Genomic DNA, 23,933 nt, shown 5'->3' with positions numbered 1-23,933 from the left:
TAAGGGAGGAGGAAGTCGTCACCAAGACATGAGCACATGTTGTTCCTCACCACGCTGAGCACACCAGTGCACAGAGCACACCCTGGGACATCCCACTGTAGACATATTTCTGGCTTCATCTGGGAGAAGCAACAAGTTCATAGTCTCTGCTTCTTCGTGGCAGCAAGAGACTTGCTGAAAACTGATATCCTTTGGGCTTGTCTCCCTTCAAGGCATAAAACAGAACATCCAAAAGAGTCAAACATGTTCTCTCCACTGTGACAGGGGGTGGCTATGGAGAAGCTCTGCCTGCTTGGCACAGACAGCTCTTTAACGGGAAGGCAGCACAGTTTTGCAAGGCAAGGGAGCAGGGGGAATGCTCTGAAAGCCACACCTCTGCCTTTTGGCATTTAAATCAACTGAAAACATTCTTTGGGGACTGGGTTTTGGAAAACTTTTGTGCTCATGATGAAAGCACAAGTTCTAACAAAGGTCTGTCGCAGAGCTAGAGCTTAAGAAGTAAACTGCAAGAGGACATTCTTAAAGAAAATTCTATGTTCTCAAGAGATGGTAGCCCTCTTGGGACAGATGATGAAGGCTACATTGGGAACACAGACACTGCCATTATGGAGTCAACAGTAAAGTAGGAAAGTAAAATGCACAGAAATACAACCGTGGTAGAAAGTAGTACATGCTAAAAGAAAGGTACAGATAAATTGCTCATGGGATCATAGAATGGAAGAACAATTATTTCCATTTGGGAGAAATTACTAAAACTTTATAGAAGATGTGCAACCTATAGATAGTACACAGTAAAACAAAGTTGGAGTATTAAAAAAAAACCTGGAAAAATAAGTTTGAAGCCTTCCCATCTTAAGGAAAACAATTGTGTGTCATGTTATTTTACCTTTATTAAATTAAAAGTAATTAGAATCCATTCAGCTCAAACACCCTATTGGAAAATATGGGATTGTATTACATTTATAAATTAACTTGGAGAGAATGGATATCTTACAAATATTTAGTCTTAGTCTACAGGCTTATCTCACTGAATTAACCCACTTTTTTCTCTATCTGACCAAGAGAAATATGTTGGATTTTTTTTCTCATATAATATCCATTTCCATTGTTCCATCATGCAGTTTGTTTTGTCTTGGTAAGTGTTTGGATTTCTCATCATTAAAATATTATTGGGATTGGAGTGTGGGATAAGATCATAGAATGACCCTGTCCAAAAATAATGTCTACCTCTGGGGTGAGTGTAATAAAGACTATGTAGCCTCAAGACAGAAAATGTATTTTTCAGTGAGATTCACTCTTGTTGTGTGTTTTCTTAACCTCTGCCACACTCATCTTTCTACATACACTATGCCTTCTAAAGTACGAAAACAAAAAGCTAAGACTCCTTGATTTAGAGTGGATTAAAGGGATGAATTCATGTTGAGAAATGTATTCCCCACTGAGAGAACATGTTTCTACCCATCTCACAGGGGCACAACCTTTGAGACTAGCCATTTCTGTGGGAAATAGTGATTATAATCAATTTTTAAATTTCAACTAACATATGCTTAAGAGATAATTTTTCTGGAACCAATAAACTATGTCTGAATTTAGGCACCAACACCAAAGCAGTATGGTCTCTAGAAAAAGAGTTAATGGGTCATCTCCCTATTGCTTAAGTATTGAATTAACATATATATTCTTACAGGAGATTACTAACTGTTTCATAGACACTTAAGAAAAAGATATATGTGGTTTTGGATTCAGCTTAAGGGAACTTACTGAAACCTAGATGTCTGTTCTTGGACCAAGGGTCAATGGATGCCAGGTCAGGACACTATGATCTATCTTATTTAAGATTACCTTTAAAAGTATTAGCTGCAGGTACATATGGTGGAGATAAGACCAACCCCAGTGTGGGATGATCACAACGTTTGTTGAATGCTGGAGTGGGTCTGGAGATGAACAGTATCCATAATTAAGAACTCAAAAGATAGCATTCCCCCAAACTTCCCCCAAAAAGAAAGAAAAAGCTTTTAAACAAATTATTTAAGCCTTATTCGTATGCTTTGAAAATGAGCACTTGTAAAACAAGAACTTTTGTCAAACCAGCTATTTTATATCATGTGTTCAAAACCTGTCTAATCACATAAGGGGCTCTAAACAAAGCTAATTTTAACTGAAAATAATCAAAATTTTACTCTACAAATTCAACAATGTTCTTCATTGTATTCATCATCATATCTTACTCAAATAGAAGCTGGTCTCAATGTATAGCTGCTTTAAAAATATATGATGTAAATTATTAATTTTGTGAACATAAAAAAGTCCATTTGCTTTATGTATTTCAGATCAACTTTCAACAATTACGGTTACAATCAATACTACACTTTTAAGTGAAAATGACGACATGCCCTAGTGATAAGTGACAGGGTGAATTGTTGGTCCAGAAAATAGAGCTTCTGGGAACAAGCAGCACTGAAAGAGAGATTTGGCTGAAAGCTATGGTATCTTATATGGTGTAAGACCAATGCTCAGAGAATCACTTTCAAGTCTTGCTCTCACACCCCTACGGTCAGAGGAAAGTTACTGGAAGCATTTCTTTGGTGTACAGGCCAATTTTCTTCACATCCTATCAACATGCTCTAGCATGGTGATGAGGTTAGAAAATTTTGAGGCTGAAAACCTAGAAATCTTGATAATGAGGAACCCCAGTATTTCTGTCCCAGAAAATAATGAAAGTCCTAGAGGAATAGCCATCCAAAGCCAATAAAAGAAACTAAGCTTTCACCCAAAACTTTGATCAAATCACAGGAAAAAAAGAAAATCAATGGAACAAAATTAATGCTGGTTCTCACTTAGAGCCAATGCCCAATTTGCACTGAGAATAGGGCCAATATGAAAAAACCCAAAGCAATGAATAACACCACAGGCAGATCCAGGTTTTGTGTGGCCTGACACATATGTAATTTGTGAGTCCCTCCTTTAGAAAATTAATTTTAAATACCATACTTTGTGAAATTTACAACCAAGCCTATAGTGCTATGGCTCCTGCAAGAACCTTGGAAAGAGCCCGTGCAAGTTACAGGACTTCTTTGCCTTCATAGTAACTACCTCTGAGATACCTATAGAATGGAGAAAGCAATATATGAGTTTAATATCTACTCCATGTAACTGTTATGAAGATTGTATGTAAAAATATATCACCTACAGTATTAGCACACATTTCAACAAATTTTCATTTCTTCTCCCACCCTTCCTTTTCTATTTTACATAGATATCAACAATTGATTTCAAAAGATAAAAACACAACAGAAGGACTCTTTGACATAGTTTTATAAAGGAAAAGTCTGTAACATTTTCATATAGGTGTTTTGAAATAGCATATATTTTGGTAGATTATTTCAAAGTTTGGCATTCTCCAGCAGGCTGGGAATTTTGACATTTTTTTTGTTTTTTGTTTTTTAAACTCTGATTGATCAATTGGTTGATGACTACTATCGCAGACCTTGTTCCTAGTGAGGCAGACCCCAAGATGGAGATTAGCATGCAGAAAGTTTATCAGGGAATGCTCACAGGATTCAGCCTGGGAGAGGAAAGTAGCAAACTGGGCAGAGGGAGAGGTTGGGCAATGATGTGGTCACACTGACAGCCTCAGTCAAAGCCATAAGGGGCTCTGAAGATGGAATTACATTGTTAATCCTCCTGAATTGGGTGAGGATCCCTACATCAAGCCATCATGATATATAGGCTGCCTCTGGGAAGTAGACAGGACCTTGGTGAGGTGGCTCTTTTTAAGCCAGGACAACTTCCAGAAAAGAGTTAACAGATTAGAGTTGTCATTCAGTTAGTCTCTCAGCATCTGGGGGGAATGGGTCCTTCAATCCTGCAAGCCTGAGCCAGGACACGTGGCACATGGTCCACTATAATTTACTCCTTGCACCACGCAGCTCCCCCTCTTCAAAAAAGTTCTAGAGTAGCTCCTCCAGCATACTGGCTGGTCTCTTGATGGAGGAAATGTATAAAAACAAGTTTAATAGTGCCAACTGCAGCTCTCCTCTCCCAATAAACTTCCTTGTCCCACTGATGCTGACCTTGTGATGCTCATTCTCTCCTTCCTCTTCTATCAATTTTATTTCATCCTCCCCTCAACCAGCCCCCGTACAGGTCTAGGTGGCTTACCTGGTAGTGTGATGTAGACCCTTAGCCCGAAAGGCGTCAGCCTCTAGCCATCATGCCGTGGTCAGGCCATCACTACTGCCCTCCTTCATTTGTCCTAAAAACTGGCCAGGGGTATAATGAGAGACAGTGAAATGGGTCATTTCTATGCCAAACATCTCGCTCCTTACTAGGGTGGTGACTTCTCTTCTTGTGTGCAATTCACATATGGTACAGAGCCCCAAAACACACAGGCAGCAGCTATAGCTTAAATATAAACAGGACTTCTGCTGTTTAACCTAGTAGAACCAAGGAACCAAGACCTCCAAACCCAGAAAGCCCACATTTGTGAATATGGAAAGCACAAACTACTCCTTAAGCAAGTCGTGCGAATGATGATAAATGAGTCCATTTCTATTTTCACACCTTAGTTCCTGGATCTTTGCACTGTACGTGTTGGGGGCATAGCACTATATAAAATTTAGTGTATTTACTGAATCCAGGAGGGTGACTTTTAATCCTCACAAGTCATTATTTTTGGTACCTCATCTGTACCTTCAACAGGCCATTCCACCATCCTATCAGGCCAAAAATTTAGCGATATAGATGGGAACATTGGATCCCATTGTCATATGCTCGTTACCTCTCCTTTTTGCTGTAAAATGGATTCTATGGTCTGTTACAATAATTTGTAGGAATCCTGTGTGAGTGGTTCAAATGTTTTGCAAGCCCTGAAATCATGTTAATTTAAGCTCTGAGGGTATCAAAGGTAAACTAAGGGTAGGAAAGGCAACCCGACATCTGGAATATGTACCTATTCCTGACAATGGAAGAAATTATTCTTCCTTCTATAGTGGAAGAGACCCACTGTAGTCAACTTGCCCTCAAAGGGGAGATTTGTCTCTCGAAGGGATGACACTATGTTGGAGACTGCATTGGTCTCTGCTGCAGACAATTTGGATATTTTCGAAGAACAACAGGTAGATCAACTTTTTGTGAATGGGAGCTCATGTTTTGGGGCACATGCATAGCCTTCATCCCTGCCCAAATAGCTACTCCTTTCATATGCCCAGCACCAGAGTGGTCAATGACAGAAGACTGCAATTTTAGTCATCAATAGGTTCAGTCATTTTATCTAGTTGGTTGTTTCTGCTTTTTTTTCTTTTCTTTTTTTATTATGTTAATTACCATACATTACATCATTAGTTTTTGATGTAGTGTTCCATGATTCATTGTTTGTGCATAACACCCAGTGCTCCATTCAATACGTGCCCTCTTTAATACCCATCACCAGGCTAGCCTATCCCCCCACCCCCCTCCCCTCTAGAACCCTCAGTTTGTTTCTCAGAGTCCATAGTCTCTCATGGTTCGTCTCCCCCTCCGATTTCCCACCCTTCATTTTTCCCTTCCTGCTATCTTCTTTTTTCTTTTTTTTTTTTTTTTTAACATATAATGTGTTATTTGTTTCAGAGTCTACGGTCATACCACCCTGAACGCGCCCGATCTTGTCTGATCTCGGAAGCTAAGCAGGGTCAGGCCTGGTTAGTACTTGGATGGGAGTCCCTCGTATGTTTCTGAAACCACAGGTGCCCTTGCCTGCCTATCTTTTCTACTTGCCTCTGGCATCAAATTTGCAAATACGATCAGCTGGGCTTCAGTTCCAATTCTGACAGTTGGTTATAGTGAGACTTGGGTCTTTCTCTTGGTTTCTGAGTCTTATTTTCCTCTGGAATTTACACTTTCCAGGGCCAGCCTCAGGCTAAGAGATAATGAGTCCTTTCTTGTAGGATAGAAATTTGGTATTCCAGGCAGAATCTCTGTTAATGAATTCTACTGCTCCAATGGGGAGGTGCTCCAGAGAACATATACTTTGTGACAAAATTCTTAACCATTTTGAACATAGTTTAATTTTCTTTGGATATATTTTTATCAGTGCACACTTATTTTTTCATCTTTTACACACTTACACGTTCTGCTAATGGTTATTCTTACCTATATTAAAATCAGCTGGTATTCTTACAATTACCTAATCTCCAACATAATCCTCTTCTATAGGTCCATTCTTGCTTTTCCTAATCTCTCCTTTATGTTGCTGAGTACTCTACCATTTGCTTTACCTTTCCTAAAGTTTATTCTCTTTTGTCATTTTTTGAATAAGTTGTTTCAGCTCACTCACTGGTTGCCTTTCTCAAGAAATCCACCATTAATTAACCCTTTCTTCCTGGGTTTTACCAAACATCTTTTTGGAATAAATATGGCATATAAAAGAGATGTCATTATCCTCAGTTTATATCAATTACATATGAAGTTATAAAGAACCATATTTAAGAAAACTTCAAATAAAAGTCAAAGAAGGTACACTTATTAGAAACAAAATTGTCTCGCTTTAAAAAAAACTTCTAAAAATATACCCAACCCATATTTCTCAAATTGATTTTACAATGACAGTCTGTGTGTACACATACATGTATGTTGTGAATGGTGTGAATCAACATGTCTTAGAAGGAATGGACAAAACTCTTGTTACTGTATTATCTATTCTGTAGGTTTTATGTTAAACCAACTGAACAATTAATTTATACACCTGATTGTCAGAAAGAGCTCTTAATTACATATTTTTGCAATGATAAAATTCACTCAAACTAGGTTAGTAAAAAAAAAAAGTGTGTATGTTTATGTTTGTGTGTCTACCTCTGTATTAAGATGCACACTCTCAGCCAGTGGCTCTTTCTTTTGTTTCCTCCACCTCCTGTGCTCTCTGTTATAACTTCTCTATTTGTCTCCCTTTCTATAAATCCAGTTTTCTCTTTTGCATGTTTTTTGCTGAACTTGACATCCTACATCACCTTAACTCACATATTTTCCCCCAAAGTCACACTGTTGATAGAGACTAATTAAAACTAGTATGTCTCGATTCTATACTCCCAGGGCAGAATTTAATTAATTTAATTCATCCTGAGGAAACTGAACTAAAATCCTCTCAAACCAGCTCTCCCAAGCTTACACACAACCATTAATAGCTCTCCTTGAAGATAATCCTCTGACTACTGGCTATATTCGTAGAAGCTGATCAGCATACCATTTTAACAATGTCGTACGTTGAATTTTTAATTTACCATGAATAGGAATATGAAATTTAGGCTCTATTAAGTAGCAATTGTTAGGAACACAGCTACGTTAAGGAAGCCTCATAAGAGAAAAGCACACTACATTTACTCTCTGGGACAACCCTATGCAGCAGAAACACTCCTGCCATGTTGATACTGCTGCACATGCTCAGAAGTAGTTTCTCTCTCCTACCTGGAAGAAGATGAGTTCCCCATGAGACCCATATACTGCTGAGATAGACTCCAGCACTCTTTCCTTTCTGTTCATTTGTGTCAGCTGCTGAGAGAAGTGGCATTTCTGGGGGCTTGCCTCTTGCTAGTGAGTACCCTTTAACGTCCAAAGTATGAAGTCTGAGTATAGACTCTTGGCAATTACTGAGACCCTTTGCTTAGATTATGCATCCATATCTCATCCAATTAGTAATAGCCAGAGGGACAACATCAGTTACTGCACACAACAACCCTTCTGGATGGCTAGGCTTCTGTGAGTACAGAAGTCACTTCTTAGAAAAGTGGGGCATGGATGAGGAAGACCACCAAAAAAAGTGTGTTGACTACAAACACAAATTTGATACTAAATCATAGCTCTTTCACATATTGAAAATAAATCCCTAGCAGAAAGGTTAAGATGTTAAGAAATCAACAGCATATAAAATATTGGGTCCAAATGGCAATGGACCTCTGTTAACCTTGACCTTTTTGCCAGAGTACTCCACAAAGAGTTGGCTCAGAAAGATGTAACTTTCCCAGAGTACTGACATCCTTCAACCATACTAAATCTGAACTTTAAAAATGTACATATTTATTTCAGATTGAAGTGTTTTACCTTTCAATCACATGTGTCCCTTCAAATACATTTATGGGCCTCCACTAAATTCTAGGCACTATGGTGGGAGGAGGGGATGCAGCAGTGAAAAAAAAATAAGAGTAAAATATCATTTCCCACATCCAAAGGACAAAAATTTAGATGCTAAATTTTTCTCAGGGATTGGGGATCACAAACTGCACTACTGGTGCAGTATAAATTCTGGCAATAAAACTGGTAAACAATGTTAGTGTAAATCAATATTCACAAGCCCTGAAGCCCAGTGATAATACTCCCGACTCAAAGACACAAGTCTTTAAAGGGCAATGGACAGACATGTTCACCATGGCACTGGCTGTGTAGTGTGGACTTACAGGCAAACTAGAATCGTATCAGTAAGCAAATGGGCAGTGGCTGGAGACAGCAGCTGTGCATACAGTGATAAGTCTAAAAACCATAACACTGAGGGAAAAACAAGTGAGAAATGTATACCACAATAATATCCATGCATATTAAAAGTTATACAGATATAAAATACCAAAAAGTATTATACATGTATATGTATACATACATATGTATGCACATGCATTATATATACATAATATATACATGCATGTGTATATATAAAACATTTGAGTAGTTATCTCTTAGGAGGAAATGGTACTAAGGATTAGGAGTAAAGTAGGAAAACCAAACTAAAGCAAACCAAATTAAAACAAAAGTGTGTCCTTGGACAGACCAAAAACACCAGAAGCATAGTGGACTTTCTGTACCAGGACACCTGTGTATTTTCCCCTCTCCCCACACACACACCAAAGAAATTTTTTTAAGTGAGAAAAATGGCATAATCATGACCTTCCTGGAATTTTCATCCTAGCAAAATAAATTCATTGACTCTGGGGGGGTGGGAAGAATAATGTCACACTGCCAATATAATGCTTACCCATCCTGCCTAGAATCTTCTTGAAATGTGTTAGTCAAGAATCCAGAACTGGGGGCGCCTGGGTGTCTCAGTTGGTTAAGCGACTGCCTTCGGCTCAGGTCATGATCCTGGAGTCCCGGGATCGAGTCCCACATCGGGCTCCCTCTGACCCTCCTCCCTCTCATGCTCTCTGTCTCTCGTTGTCTCTCTCACAAATAAATAAAATCTTAAAAAAAAAAAATTAAAAAAAAAAAAAAAAAGAATCCAGAACTGGAAGAATTGGGTGTATCAGCATGTCCTGCATTTGTAAGTTTTTTTGTGAGGTGAGAGATATTGTTTCTTTCAAAGTTCTCTTCGGCATTTCTCCTGCTCTCCTTTCTTCTTTTTCTTCCTCTTCTCTTCAAATGCTCCTCAGGTGGTGGTGTTCTTGTACCACCTAATCTTAGATACATCAGTTACTCATGGTCCCAGGAGCACTTGGGTAGGCATACTTGGAAGCAACTTGGTTTATTTGGTTTTATAACAAGACAGAGCAGTTTTTATTGACAAACAGATGTAAAGTAGAACTGTTTTGTGGACTGTTACAGTGTGCCCCTGGGTGAGGTGACAAAATAGCCTCAGGCATTCTCCTTTGTGCCCTCATCCTTTGAATATCCTCTACCATATTGTACTGCAGTGGTCGGCTGAGAGCCCCACTAATGCTTGAAGATCTGGTAAAAATGGCCCAGACTTCAGTTTCAGATTCTGAGGCAGCTGAAGGGTCTTCTCATGAATTCCACAGTTCATGCTTATTTCAGCTTCTGTGTTCTTGCACCCTTTCTTTCTGTCTTGGTTGAGTCCCAGGTCAATGACAGGCAGACATGGCCCCTTTGCGTCCATCCTCTAGAAAGCAGACTTGGCTTTTTACTAGTTCAGCAACTTTACTGCGTATTTCAGGATTACCTGGGTAAGGTCACATTAATAGTCCCTCAACATTTTGCTGACCCTCCATTTACCCTTTTCCAAAATCCAAGCTCCTGAAGCCTAGCTATCATATTCTCCATTCAACCACTCCTTTCAAACCTTATCCCTTTCTTCAAATTGCTTCTCACATACCACTGACAATATGGTCAACAAAAAATGTTCTTATCTTACAATAACTATAATTACTTATTAGGATGTTGATCCTCTGAGTTACACTGGGTACACTCTGGAAGCAGAGATCTTCACATATTCATCTCTGTAACCCCAACCCAGAATAATAGGTATCCATAAAGAGTTTGTTGTATAAATAAATGTATTAATTAATGAATAGGAGAGTGATTGCCAAAGTAAAAAGGAAACCAAGAACAGTTAAATATCTCTAACATGAGCCATTATAGCCACAGACTTTTGAAAAGTCTCTGAATTAAGCTGAAAACAGTATTATAAGTGAAAGGAAAGGAAAGGTGTTTCAGTGATCTATAAAAAGCAGTTTAATGAAGTACAAAGGGCAGTGTGGTGGTCCCCACTGAACCCTGCTATATTTACATCCCTGTGTAATCTCCTCCCCTGGAATTTCGACTGGCCCTTTGATTCTCTGTTTAAAAAAAAAAAATAGAGAAATGGAATGGACTGGAATTGACAAGGCATGAGATTTTGGGGACCAGGTCCTATGATGCCTTGCAACTTAAACTGGATCTCTTGGAACACATGCTCTGGGGAAAACTACCACCATGAAAGAAGTCTGATTACCCTGAGACTACCATGTTCTGAAGAAACCCCACACGCAGAGGCCATCTGAAGAGAAAGATGAATGACTAGGCTCCAGCTCATTCCAACAGAGGAGCCAGACCAAGGTCCCAGCACTATCTTGGACAGACAGTCCAGTAGAGACTTCACATGACTCAGACTCAGTCATGGATATAGGCAGATTCTCTTGCATCAGAGTGTCAGTCATCTTGAAACAATATTATATTTGGAAAACAAAGCCTCTGATAAACTTCCTGATTTTTAACTTGTATGTGAATGAATTTCTTTCTCTGCCACAAATATTATTCAGTTTTTCTCATTTTTGGTCTAGATCATTTCTTAGATTTTCTTCTCTAAAATTGTGTGATTTTTTTTTTGTCTTATAATATCATGCTATCCTAATCTGCTAAACTAAAATGCATTATAGAGTCCTATTTCAGTAAGATTTATTTTCAAATTCAGTTCTAGTCTCAGCAAAGTCACCTATTTAGCTACGCCTTTTATAACAAATAGTAAATCCCTCTTCACTAAAATCATCTTTATCACATTTCCAAAGTCTAAGAAATAAATATATAGCCAGGAAAAATTATTTTATATGAAAAGGATTTAAAAATCAATTTATACAAATAGACTCTTAAACATAGAGAACAGGCTGGTGGTTGCCAGAGGGGAGGTGGGCAAAGTAGGTGAAGGGGATGAACACTTATCATGATGAGCACTGAGTATAGAATTCTTGAATCACTACATTATACATCTGAAACTAATATAACATCATATGTTAATTATACTGGAATTAAAATTTTTAGAAATCAATTTATACACATAATAAAACATCTGAAATAATGAACAGTTTGGGAAATTATTGATAAACTTAAAATCTGAATTCAGTGTTTGTCAGATCTACTTTCTGTTTCAGCTGTTTGCTATTTTTTTTAGCTTTAGAGAAAACTGAATCATTTCAGTCATTCCTCAGTTTAGGATCTTGAGGTGGTCATGGCTCAGTTTTCTACTCAGTAACCTTAATATGCAAGACTCTGGCTTCAGATGAAGGTTATCTGGATTTATTAGGCAAATTTCATTATCATTAAATAATTTCCTGACAGCCCATTTTATAGTACACTTATATACTTTTTTTTCTCCTAAAATGAAGTGTGTGAAAAAAAAAAGTTCTGATTCAGGAGTTGGGTTATTTCAGCAAATATTACTGTAATATGATAATGCTTCTTGGCTAAATATACTGCAACCAAAACAACAAAACAAGAAACAACAAAAGAATATGCAGGCATTTGTACCATCCTGGCTTACAATATGATGGGAATTCAACCCATATCTTATATTTCCATCTGTTAATGGTTTCCAAAGCAACAGTTTCCTGTTATTCACTAATTCTGCTGGATACATGTGTTCTCTGTACTCTAATACTGGCTTGAGTTCCTAGTATTTGGACTTATGTTTTGGAGGCAGCTTCTTATAAATGCAATATTAAAAATAATGTTGTGCCCACTAATATCTACCCTATATTATGCTTCCTTTATATGGCACTCAGTTTGGAAAGCAATAATAGCATTGTTTTTATAGTGTTTTTAAAAATATAACATTAATATCTGCTACCTCATTTTTTTTTATCTCATAGTCCTTGGGGCTGGGGTTTAGTCTAAGCAATTTGTCTAAGCTTTCAACGCCAATGACTAGCATAATGGGAACTTTTCTTCTAAGTATCATGCCCTATCCAGGGCAATCACTTCTAGCCAAGAATTCCTAAAGAAAGATTCCCTGACACATCTCCACTAGGAAAATTGCACTTCAACGGCCTATTAGGCTGAAATGTTCAAGAAAATTTTCTTCCTGTTGACCTTGTTGGTGTGTGTGTGTGTGTGTGTATAATTTAAAATTTTCATTCAAACAACAAAACCATGCCCCTTACTACTGTCTTCTTTTCTACTTTCCATTTGCATTTTAGTTTCTGTATTTCCTTTCTCTCCATTCATGGACTTCCCCCCCCCGCCCCCGCCGCCATGCTTATCTGGAATCACAGCACCTCTCTTACCAGTGAGGCAGTTTTTTCCAACTAGGTGAGCTCATGCTGCTTCCTGGATACTGAAACAGCCCAGTGTGACAGTAGGACCATGTCTACTTTAAATGCTCTACCAATTCCACCACATGCCACATTTCTTCCTATGAGTCCTTTGGGAAAGGAGGTACTTTCTTTGTAATCACAGGGTGATTGAGTCCTAGACTAAAACAGACCCCATAAAGAGATGCATGCATTCTCTGAGTTTCATATGCTGGGTTAGTTATTCCTCCCTTGGGTTCCTGGAGCACTTTCTACTTACATCCATTATATTGTATTTATCACATTGCATCCAAATGTATTTTTTTATCCACTCATTAAATATATATTAATGTATACCAGGATGAAAACAGAAAAATATCCCTGTTCTCAAAGAGCTTCTAATCTACCAGGAAAAAAGAGACATGACATTCCACATATCATGCGTTTTTGATAGAATGTTAAGAATCATGGTCCTTTCTAAAAATGCAAGCTTTAGTCCCACCTGGGAATCAGGAGAAAGTTCCCCAGAAACAAATAAGAACTGTAATGAAGCTATAATCATGAACTTCTTTATAGCACCTCACAAAGATGCTTTTATTTCTTCCTTAAAACAATCTTGTCAGAATTTTTTTTTAAATATATCCACATAGTAGAAAATAAATTAAGAGGCTTAGGAAGGTAAAGAAACATATAGTGAACCTGAAAACTATTTTCAAAATTAAACATCCCAAACTCAAACTTTAAAGTGCCCTTCCAAAAAAAATATTAGAAAATCTGCTATATTGGTCTGGGCTATGTGGTCTTATATATGAGTAACCCAGTAGAATGGGTGGTTTCCTTCTTACATTAAATACACAGTCATAGTCTTGTTACTACCTTCCTAAGGAATGGGGAAATCAACTCAATAATTTTCTCTTTTCCTCATGCCAGCAGCACACCTCACTCTACCTCTTACAACACAAATCCTGGGAAAAAGCAGAGTCCACCTAAATGTTAGCATCTTCCTCAAGGCAGGCTTCTCATGTGAGGATAAAATAGAAGAAAAGATTGTGACAGTCCTGGAATTGAACACTCTCAAGTGCTTGCAACCTGACCCTGTGTCTGTGTCTCCTCCTTCGCCGACGCCGTCCTTTCCTACGAGAGACCCACCCCGGCTGGAGCTGGACTCCGGCAAGTGGCGCCACAAAGTGGGGCTCGACTAGGTAAGCCTTTCTACAGGGACAGATAGGACTCTGCTCGTGGGTACTGCAGACCCCTCTGTGAAGGAATACAGAGTAAGAGTGAGCAGAAAGACAGAACTTAGAGAAGCTATGGGCCATAATGAGTCAAAGGAACGACGACTCTTTATTGATATTATTAAGCATATGATTGAAAAAAGAGGTGTTAAGGTTACTCATGCTCAACTGGCTAGATTTTTGACCTTTGTAGAGACCTGTTGCCCTTGGTTTCCAAAAGATGGTAGTTTCGATATTAGAACATGGAACAAGATAGGGGAGGAAATGCGGTTATACTATTCTAACCATGGTCCTGAAAATGTACCCGTGGAGGCATTCTCTTTATGGACATTGTTAAGAGATATGTTAGATCCTATGCCTAGCTCACAGGCTTTACACAAAAAATTACGGGAGACACATAACGCTGCCCCCACTGAAGAGACACCTCTATTACAAAAATCAGCCTCTCAAGTACTGGTAATAAATGAAATGAAATCAGAAGAGGAGGACAAACATAATAAAAGAGTTGAAGGGAGAGACGATCAATTGTCCTCCGAAGATGAGGTAGCCCTTGAGGAGGAGGCTGCTAAATATCATGAACAAGATTGGGAACTTTTTGCAAATGCGGCTCTGTGATTAATCTACATAGACAGTTAAAAGTTCCACAGAACAAGGCCTTAGTTCGTAAAAAACCCTTGCCACCTATTAAGAATATTGGCTTTAAGGGAGCAATACAGGAGGCCTTGCGAGATGGGGATTTAACCTTTAAATGTTTTCCAGTGACTTTTGATGATGAATGGGACGAACCTCAGTGGGAACCACTCCCTTATAAGGTCTTAAAGGAACTAAAAAAGGCAGTTTCTGACTCTGGTTCTACATCTCCTTATACTAGGCAGTTGGTGGAGGCAATTGCTAGCCGGTGGATGACTCCTTATGATTGGCATAAACTGCCAAATCTTGTCTCCCTGCGGGGGTATATTTACTTTGGATGGCTGAATATGAGGAGTTGGCAAAACAACAAATTGCTATTAATAGAAAGTCAGGTCGACGCTCCATAACATTTGATATGCTTATGGGCCTAGAGGAATGGTCACAAGCCCGTGATCAACTAAATTTATCTAAGGAGGCTCTCAGCCAAAGCTCCAGCCTAGCTGTTAATGCCTGGAGACACCTACCTGCTGGAGAGGTAAAAACTACAGGCTTAAGTAATATCAAACAAAGTCCAGAAGGACCTTACCAGGTCCTACCCACTGCTCATACTCCGACTGGAGTATTATGGCAGGAGGGCCCCTTGGAATGGGTTCACCTCCCCGTAACCACCAAGAAGGTCGTCTGTGCCTATACTACCTTGGTTGCCCTATTAATCATTAAAGGAAGAACTAGGGGTGTTGAGCTATTTGGAAGAGAATTTCAATCATTAACCCTGCCTTATAAAAGGGAGCAACTTGATTATTTATTCCAACTGGATGATGACTGGCAAACTGCTATCCAATCTTTTACTGGAACTATTAAATATCATTTGCCTTCCAACCCCCTACTTCAATTCTTAAAAGAACAATCAATTATCTTTCCAAAAATTGTCAACTCCTCACCCTTAGCTCACCCAGCTGCTCTCGTCTTTACCGACGGCTCCTCAACCGGAAGAGCAGCTTATGTCATTAAGAACCATAAAACAGCTGTACAAACTACCGAAACTTCAGCCCAAAGAACTGAACTCTTTGTGGTGATAGAAGTCTTTAAGACTTTACATGACCAACCATTTAATCTTTTCACTGATTCTCAATATGTGGCCAGGCTGTTCCCCATTATAGAAACTGCTAGTATAGCTCAAAACAAAACTACTATTGCTCCTCGCTTACAGGAACTCCAAAATCTGATCAGAAAGAGAATGCACAAGGTGTATGTGGGCTATATCCGAGGTCACTCCAAATTGCCAGGACCCCTAGCAGAAGGAAATAATATAGCTGATTTGCTCACCAGAGAGGTAATCTTTACAATTAAAGAAGCAACTGCCAATCATGCCCTCCATCATCAAAACGCAGCCTCTTTAAGAAGGCAATTTCACATAACAAGAGAAGCGGCCAGAGAGAGAGTTCGGAAATGCTCTATATGTCCAACCACTCAGCCCTCTCTGCCTATGGGGGTTAATCCCCGAGGCCTTAGACCCAATGATCTCTGGCAGATGGATGTAACACATGTTCCCAGCTTTGGTAAATTGAGCTATGTACATGTTTCTGTGGACACCTTCTCTCATTTAATTATGGCGACAGCTCACACCGGAGAAGCTTTTAAAGATGTGTCTCAACATTTGATGTTTTGTTTCGCCTATGCAGGAATGCCCAAAGCTATTAAGACAGATAATGCGGCTTGATTGGACGTGCCGGCGGGCGGCAGGGCTTGCTTCCGTGGCCCCCGGTGGGAGAGATGAGGTGGAGGCAGTCCTGAAGCAGCCGGTCCCGGAGCTTGGGTATGCTCAGGCTTCAGAAGAGGCTTGCCTCCAGTGTCCTCCGCTGTGGCAAAAAGAAGGTCTGGTTGGACCCCAACGAGACCAATGAAATCGCCAATGCCAACTCCCGTCAGCAGATCCGAAAACTGATCAAAGATGGGCTGATCATCTGGAAGCCTGTGACTGTCCGTTCCCGGGCTCGGTGCCGTAAAAACACTTTGGCCCGCCGGAAGGGCAGACATATGGGCATTGGTAAGAGAAAAGGTACTGCCAATGCTCGAATGCCTGAGAAGGTAACCTGGATGAGGAGGATGAGAATTCTGCGCCGGCTGCTCAGAAGATACCGAGAGTCTAAGAAGATCGACCGCCACACGTATCACAGCCTGTACCTGAAAGTGAAGGGGAACGTGTTCAAGAACAAGCGGATTCTCATGGAACACATCCACAAGCTGAAGGCCGACAAGGCTCGCAAGAAGCTTCTGGCTGACCAGGCTGAGGCCCGCAGATCTAAGACCAAGGAGGCTTGCAAGCGCTGTGAAGAGCGGCTCCAGGCGAAGGAGGAGGAAATCATCAAGACTCTGTCCAAGGAGGAAGAGACGAAGAAATAAAACTCCCTCTCTTTTGTCTGTACATAGTGGCCTCGGCAGTAACACAGATCAGTTACTCAATAAAACCAACCTTTATCTGCTTAAAAAAAAAAAAAAAAAAAAGACAGATAATGCACCTGCATATACTTCATCTGCATTCAAAAAATTCTGTGATTCATTTAAAATCTCCCATAATACGGGGATTCCCTATAACCCGCAGGGACAAGCTATAGTAGAAAGAGCTCACCAGACCTTAAAAACCCAAATCTCCAAACTACAGAGTTCAGAATATAAATATAGCTCTGCGCATCATATACTAAATCATGCACTATTCGTCGTCAATTATCTAAATTGTGACTCTCATGAGATTTCTCCCATTATGAAACATTGGGGCACTGATGACATTAAACCCAAACCACTGGTTATATGGAAAGACCTCTTAACAGGATCTTGGAAAGGCCCCGATATATTATTAACATGTGGGCGAGGCTATACTTGTGTCTTTCCACAGGACGCTGACTCACCTATCTGGATTCCTGATAGACTAATCCGACATCATGTCTCGCAGACACCCTCCACTCCTACGTCCGATATGTAGACCTTTACCCCCTATAAATATCCCACTTAGAGAAAGTTCTGCCCGATCTCCAGAAGGCGCTGACCCTCTGATTCCACCTTTACGCCGGCTGCACCTTGAAGTATCGCAAACCAGTCCTACTGCGCCACCTATTCCGACCACACTGCGCAGCAACCCACCAACCTGGGGACAACTGAAACAACTCTCCAATCAAGCACAGCGTCTCGTGGAAGGGCAAGGTGTTAACGTAACCCCTGAGAATATGTTTGTGGCTATGCTTGCGATCATCTCATGCCAGGTGATAGGTGTTTCTGCTTCTCAATATTGGGCATACATTCTGGATCCGCCAATCTTGCATCCTACACCTTGGGGATCCTCTTCTATTCATGTGTTTACTAATAATTCTGATCTTTTGGGGGGAGAATCAAATTCATTTATCTTGCATAAAACAGATGCAAATTTCTCTTTCCACGGGAGACTTGATGATCCTTCTATATGCTTTAGTACCAATACAACAAATTTACCTGATGGCTGCCTTCCCCTCAATTATAGAAGTTTATTAACTGATTCTCCCAATGGGAATCCAAAAACTAGGGATCTTTGGGTACTTAATCTACAGCATATAGGAAGTTATAATTATCAAGATACTGTGGTCCATGATAAACCTCCTGCACCCATTCCTCTATGTGAGGCCTTGGTAGGAGACCTAAATAATGCTTGGGGCAATATTGATAAATTTAAAGGGTTTCCCTTATGGCATGAATGTATGTTCCAATCTAAAGGATTGCGATTTTCGCCTCGCAACTCTCAGATGTCCATTTATGACTACTCCGTATCTAGCCCAGACCATGACTATAGAAGGCATTTAAATAATCAATCAACAAAGTATTATTGGAATGATAATCTAATAAAAAAGCCAGAAAAAATAAACAGATGGTTCTCATTAGGATGGGTTAGTCCTATATTTGTTGCTAAAACTCGGAATAGTACTCAAATATATCCTGAATTATATAGATTATTAGCTACTACAGGAATGATTTTTCTAAAAAGGCCTAGACACCCTGACCATATGGAGGTGGTCACGGCATGTGTGGGTCCCCCTCATGCTCTCTTGGTGCAAGGTCATGGCCAATTACAGGTAAACAAGATTAATCATACCTATTATGTATCCTGTTCAAAATGTACATTAACTAATTGCATTGATCCAACTGTTGGACCAACTGTCTTTATAGTTGTTCATCAACCTCCTTATGTAGTGTTACCTGTAAAATTAGAAGAACATTGGTATGATGATCCTGGCATGTATACCATTCAACTTGTAGATAAAGCCTTACGCCGCCCTAAGAGATTTATTGCAGCACTTATATTAGGTATTACTGCTCTTATAGGAATCATAAGTTCTTTTGCTATATCTACAACTGCTTTAGTACAGGAAATACATATTGCACATCATGTGGATAGATTAACCCAGAATATTTCAACTGCACTTTATTTGCAGGAACAAATAGACAAGAAGTTTAAGGCACGATTAAATGTTCTAGAGGAAACTATATTATATGTAAGAAATCAAATTCAAAATCTCAAAACTCGGTTAACCGCTAGATGCCTTGCACAATATAAATGGATCTGTGTCACTCCCCACCATTATGGTTCCTCATCTATCCCTTGGGACAATGTCAAAAATCACCTATTGGGAATATGGAGCAATGATAATGTATCCTTGGACTTAAACTCCTTGCAAGAAAAAATTAAAGACATTAGTTTGGCACATGTGTCCTCAGCCACAGCCTCCGAAGTTGCAGATTCCTTTCTTGCCACTTTGCAGAAATACACCTCCACTACTGCCTGGTTTCCATCTCTCATCAATCTAGGTATATCAGCACTAATTATTATCTCCCTTTTGTTTCTCTTTCCAGTCTTCGTCAAATTACTAAGTAGAGGAATAAAACAAATTCATTTGGAATTGAAGACTTTGCAACTGAAGGCCAAAAATAAAAAAGGAGGAGATGCTTGCAACCTGATCCTGTGTCTCTGTCTCCTCATTTGCCGACGCCGTCCTTTCCTACGAGAGACCCACCCCGGCTGGAGCTGGACTCCAGCACTCAAGTAACCCCCCCTCCCTTCAAATGAAGTGAGAACCTTACCCTGGGAGATCATCTAGGTGAATCAGCCAGTTCCTCAGATAAATTACAGATTTTATAAAAAAAAAAAAACAACAGACTTTAAACTTGAGGAATATGGGTTCCATCCTAAAATCCTAGCTCACTCATACATCTTATTGATATAATCATTTTTAAAATCCTGTCACCACCAACATCATCAGTCTCCCAGAGGGCCCCACTGTTCTTTCCATGTTTCCTGCCTCACTCTTCATTTTATTACTCAGTACAGTGACTTCTTGTCTACACTGTCGTTCTATCTCATGGCCTTGACTGGGAACATTACCCTAAAGTAAAATTGGTCATCAGTGTAGACCTTTTTTGTTTTCCTTATTACAAGATTATACATAGTAATTAGAGAAAATTTAGGTAAAAAACATAATATGGAAAGGGAATCAGAACAAGCCATAATAAAATCACCCATATTATCAATGAGAAATAACACTCATAAATATTTTGTTTGACAAACCGACTGTTACTGATTTCCATCATGGGATTATGGAAAAGGTTCTGGTTACCACCTATCAAAGAATTTTGTTTCCTTCTCCTTCCCTGAATCAAATATACATAGGATTCTGATGATGGTTTAAGTAATCTTTTACTGAGGGTACAATTAATTACAGGAGGTTAGGGGAAGAAAATTAGAAATTAAGCCTCCCACCCAATGATCTTATTATCTTATATCTCAGCAAGTAAAAAGGCTTATTGCTTAAATCCTTAGAGAAAGTCCACTGGGGCGTTTTCTCAGTCTCTCTCTCCCTTCACTTCTCATGCCCCATGGTCTTCCACTAATATTTTCTTTCCCATTTGGAATCTTTGCACTACATCCTCTACTGGATGTGCCACATCCAGAAAAATAATTCCCTACTTTCTGTCCATTTTTCAGGTTTTCAATCTTAAGAACATTTGGAATTCTCTGAAAGTCAGTGACTTCTTCTGCCCAGTTTCTGCTGGTTTTGGGATGAATGAGGTGATGCTATGACCAGTGTCTTTCCCTACTTGGGGAGAGTCAGTGGGGAATTTCCATTCTGGCAAGTGTTTCACATTTTCCTAAGGTTTCTGAAATCCTTATACCTTATAAGGTATACCTTATAACCATTAGGATTCATTGCCTTGTGAAATCTACCTAAGTAATATGATATTCATCACATCTACTTAATGCAATCTAATCCTATTTTTTTTGGCAAAGTAATGACTCTGACCCAAGGAAACATTTCCATCATCCCTCCCCCACCCCTGCCCCACCACACACGCTACTCAAGGTGATTCCATAAAACTTTCTCATTTTAACTGGAATCACTTTTCATAATTCCTAGGTGTCTTTTTGATAGTCTGAGAAATTTCTAGTTCACTTGTTATTTTCTCCTTTATAAATATTGTCACAACCATCAATTGGTTGCCACTGCATTACTTAACAAATGGTAAAGTTCTTAACATTTTGAGAGTCTCTCTCTTTCTCCTATTCTAAACAATGCTATCATCACTCTCCTAGTAGCTAAATCTTTAAAACTATCTTCAATTTTGGCCTTTGAACAGTGTCCTAGAAGTGGAATTCTCCATCAGACTATGAACTTTATAAGAATATTAATCCGTATGGTCAAGTTTGCTTGCTGACAGATTATATCAATTTTCATTCTAACAGCTATGTTTGTAAGTTTTTGTTTTTGGAAAACATTGGACATCTTGGCTTGCTAAAAATCTTTGTCTACTTGGTAAGCAAAAATAGCATCTAATTGTTATGATAAATCATGCATTTATAAATAAAATAATGAGGATGGGTTTGGGGAAAAATAATTAAAATAGGATTCAAGTAATGAATGAAATACATTATACATATTGTGTGACTAATAGGAGTAGAAGCATGCATTTTAATATTGATTTTTTTTTAATTCAGAGTCCAGATCTTAATTCTTTTTCAAACCACCTTGTTTTTCTCAAATCTGCTGTTTTAATCTCTAGAAACATTTTATTGTTGCTATTTTAGAAATTCTAGTATGCAAAACTCTACATTTCTATATTTTCATTACAAAGCACGTTTTCAGCTGTGCTACCTTTGTTCGATGGATGATTTTGCTCTTATTTAAAAATGAGGAGGGGGACATTGGGGCCCCCGAAAGTTCAGTGACTCCACCACAATCACATATCTAGGAAGTGCCAGATCCCAGGCTGTATAGGAAAAGAAGAGAATCAGTGCTTCTTTTTGCTCTACCTCCTGGGAAATTCCCACATTAACACTGGCTCAGTGAGTAATGAATAGATTCTTTCAGAAATAGAGTTGTCACAGTCTGATCTAAGTTAGCAAGCTTTCATTTTGCGTAGACAAAGAAAACAAAATGTTAGGCTGGCTTCTCAGCCTGAGGGCCTCAGAGAGAAGGAAGCTGTCTAGAGCAGGGATCCTTTCAGCTACACTGAGCATGAATTAGCCAACTAGAAAATACATGGTCTGCATGAATATGGGCACATCCGGATTGTTATTTACCCTCACTGGAGGGCAGGTAACCCGATGCGACCACAAACTCTGTAGACTTTCACAGGCAGAGAAGAAGAATGTGGATTTGGATCCTCTATTTGTATAGCACCTTTAAGGCGAGACAGTCCCAAAAGACTTTGGGACCCAATAGTCAAAACTACAGGGAAGCCGTGAAACACTAGCTGTCCATCAGTAAATATGCAGGAGACCCTGGACAAGAGAAATCCCCTCTATCCTTTGCAGTGAAGAGGAAATATCATGAAGCAAGGCTCATAAATAACTACCCATATTTGATTTGGGAGACAGAAGCTCCTGGAATTATGTTTAAGACCTGAGGGCTATAATTTAGTGTTCTGAGAATCTCCAAGGTGGTTCAGTCACAGCCAGGATCCTTTTAGTACTTTGGGGTTACATCCAGCCCCTCTCCTCAGTGTTTTATACAAACATGATTGCATCTGATTTATGCTGAGCAAGAGCAGTAAGTACTGTTGTCCCCGTTTTAGAGGAGAGTAATAGGAACTTAGTACAATTGAAACAAATAATTGACAAATACCATTACTTTCTAATCAAGGTGGATCCTGGTAAAAGGGAAGCCATTTTATTTTCATGTACACCTTGGATTTGGATATAAGAAGGAGAACCCAATAGTGGTTGCCAGGGGCTGGGAGGAAATGGGCAGTTCTTGTTCAATGGTTATAGTTTCAACTATGCAAGATGAATAAGTTCTAGAGACCTGCCGTATAACATAGCACCTGTAGTTAACAATACTGTATCATGTACTTCAAAATGTGTCAACAGAGTAGATATGTTAAGTGTTATTACCACAAAAATAATAAGCAGGAATTATGAGGAAACTTTGGGAGTTATTGGATTTGTCTATCCCCTTGATTTTGGTGATGGTGTTATGGGTATGTTGGTGTTACAAAGAAAAATGAAAAAGAATAAAGAACAAAAGATGAAAAGGGAGGAGGAGAAAGAGGATTCTGGAAACCATCTGTGAAAATGTTCCTCTGATAGGCTGGTTGAAGGTCCTTTCAAGCATAAGGTACAAGTAATACCTATTTGTATTTTTGTGTTTCTGTGATCTAAAACCATCATAATCTGCAGAAAACTCAGGTTTTTAGTAAGAAGTTATATCTGAACTGAGCTGTAAATAGTGAGTAAAGTGGAATTGATGGAACTCGCTTCTTGGTAGACCAGTTAAGATATTTCTTGAGTCTCAGTAAGGCCAGATCTCAATCTGCCTACATAAAAGACAGTAAAGTGTGTTCTGCTGGTGGTTTTAGATGATACATTTTCAAATGTTATGGTTTAATGCTAGTGCTTTGTTTGTGTAGTGGAACATTTTTTATGAGACCTTTGTAATGATGACAGTGAAGAAAAAAGAGGAAGAAGAAGAAAAATGAGGAGGAGGAAGAACAGGACAAGGAGAAATCATTGCATTTTATCGTGGAGAATTTTGGCCTTTGCAGCCATGACTTAAAATTACCATCTTTATTTTAACTCCCCCAACAATAAGATATCATCAAAGAAAATTGGCTGTCAAATTACTTCACAAATTAAACTGCAGCATAACGTATCTCTCTGGGAACTAAAGAAATGAGAGACCTAATTTTTTATGACATTAGAGATCATTTCATCCAACTTTCTCATTTTACATATAATGAAAGTAGTGCTGAGAGGGTTTAAATGTCAGCTGCCAAATTCCACAGTGGATTTGCAGCAAAGTCTTACTGAAAAATAATA

General features: G+C 39.1%; 1 pseudogene; it reads left to right on the top strand.

Annotated features, from left to right (window-relative positions):
• The first annotated feature begins 16,387 nt into the window (after window positions 1–16,387).
• Window positions 16,388–17,077, top strand: LOC118545818 (large ribosomal subunit protein eL19 pseudogene; annotated as a pseudogene).
• Window positions 17,078–23,933: the final 6,856 nt, after the last annotated feature.

This window comes from Halichoerus grypus, chromosome 5 (assembly GCF_964656455.1).
Source record: "Halichoerus grypus chromosome 5, mHalGry1.hap1.1, whole genome shotgun sequence".
NCBI classification, from domain to species: Eukaryota; Metazoa; Chordata; class Mammalia; order Carnivora; family Phocidae; genus Halichoerus; species Halichoerus grypus.
Note: the sequence above shows the minus strand (reverse complement) of the source record. Positions and strands in the feature narration are given on the sequence as shown.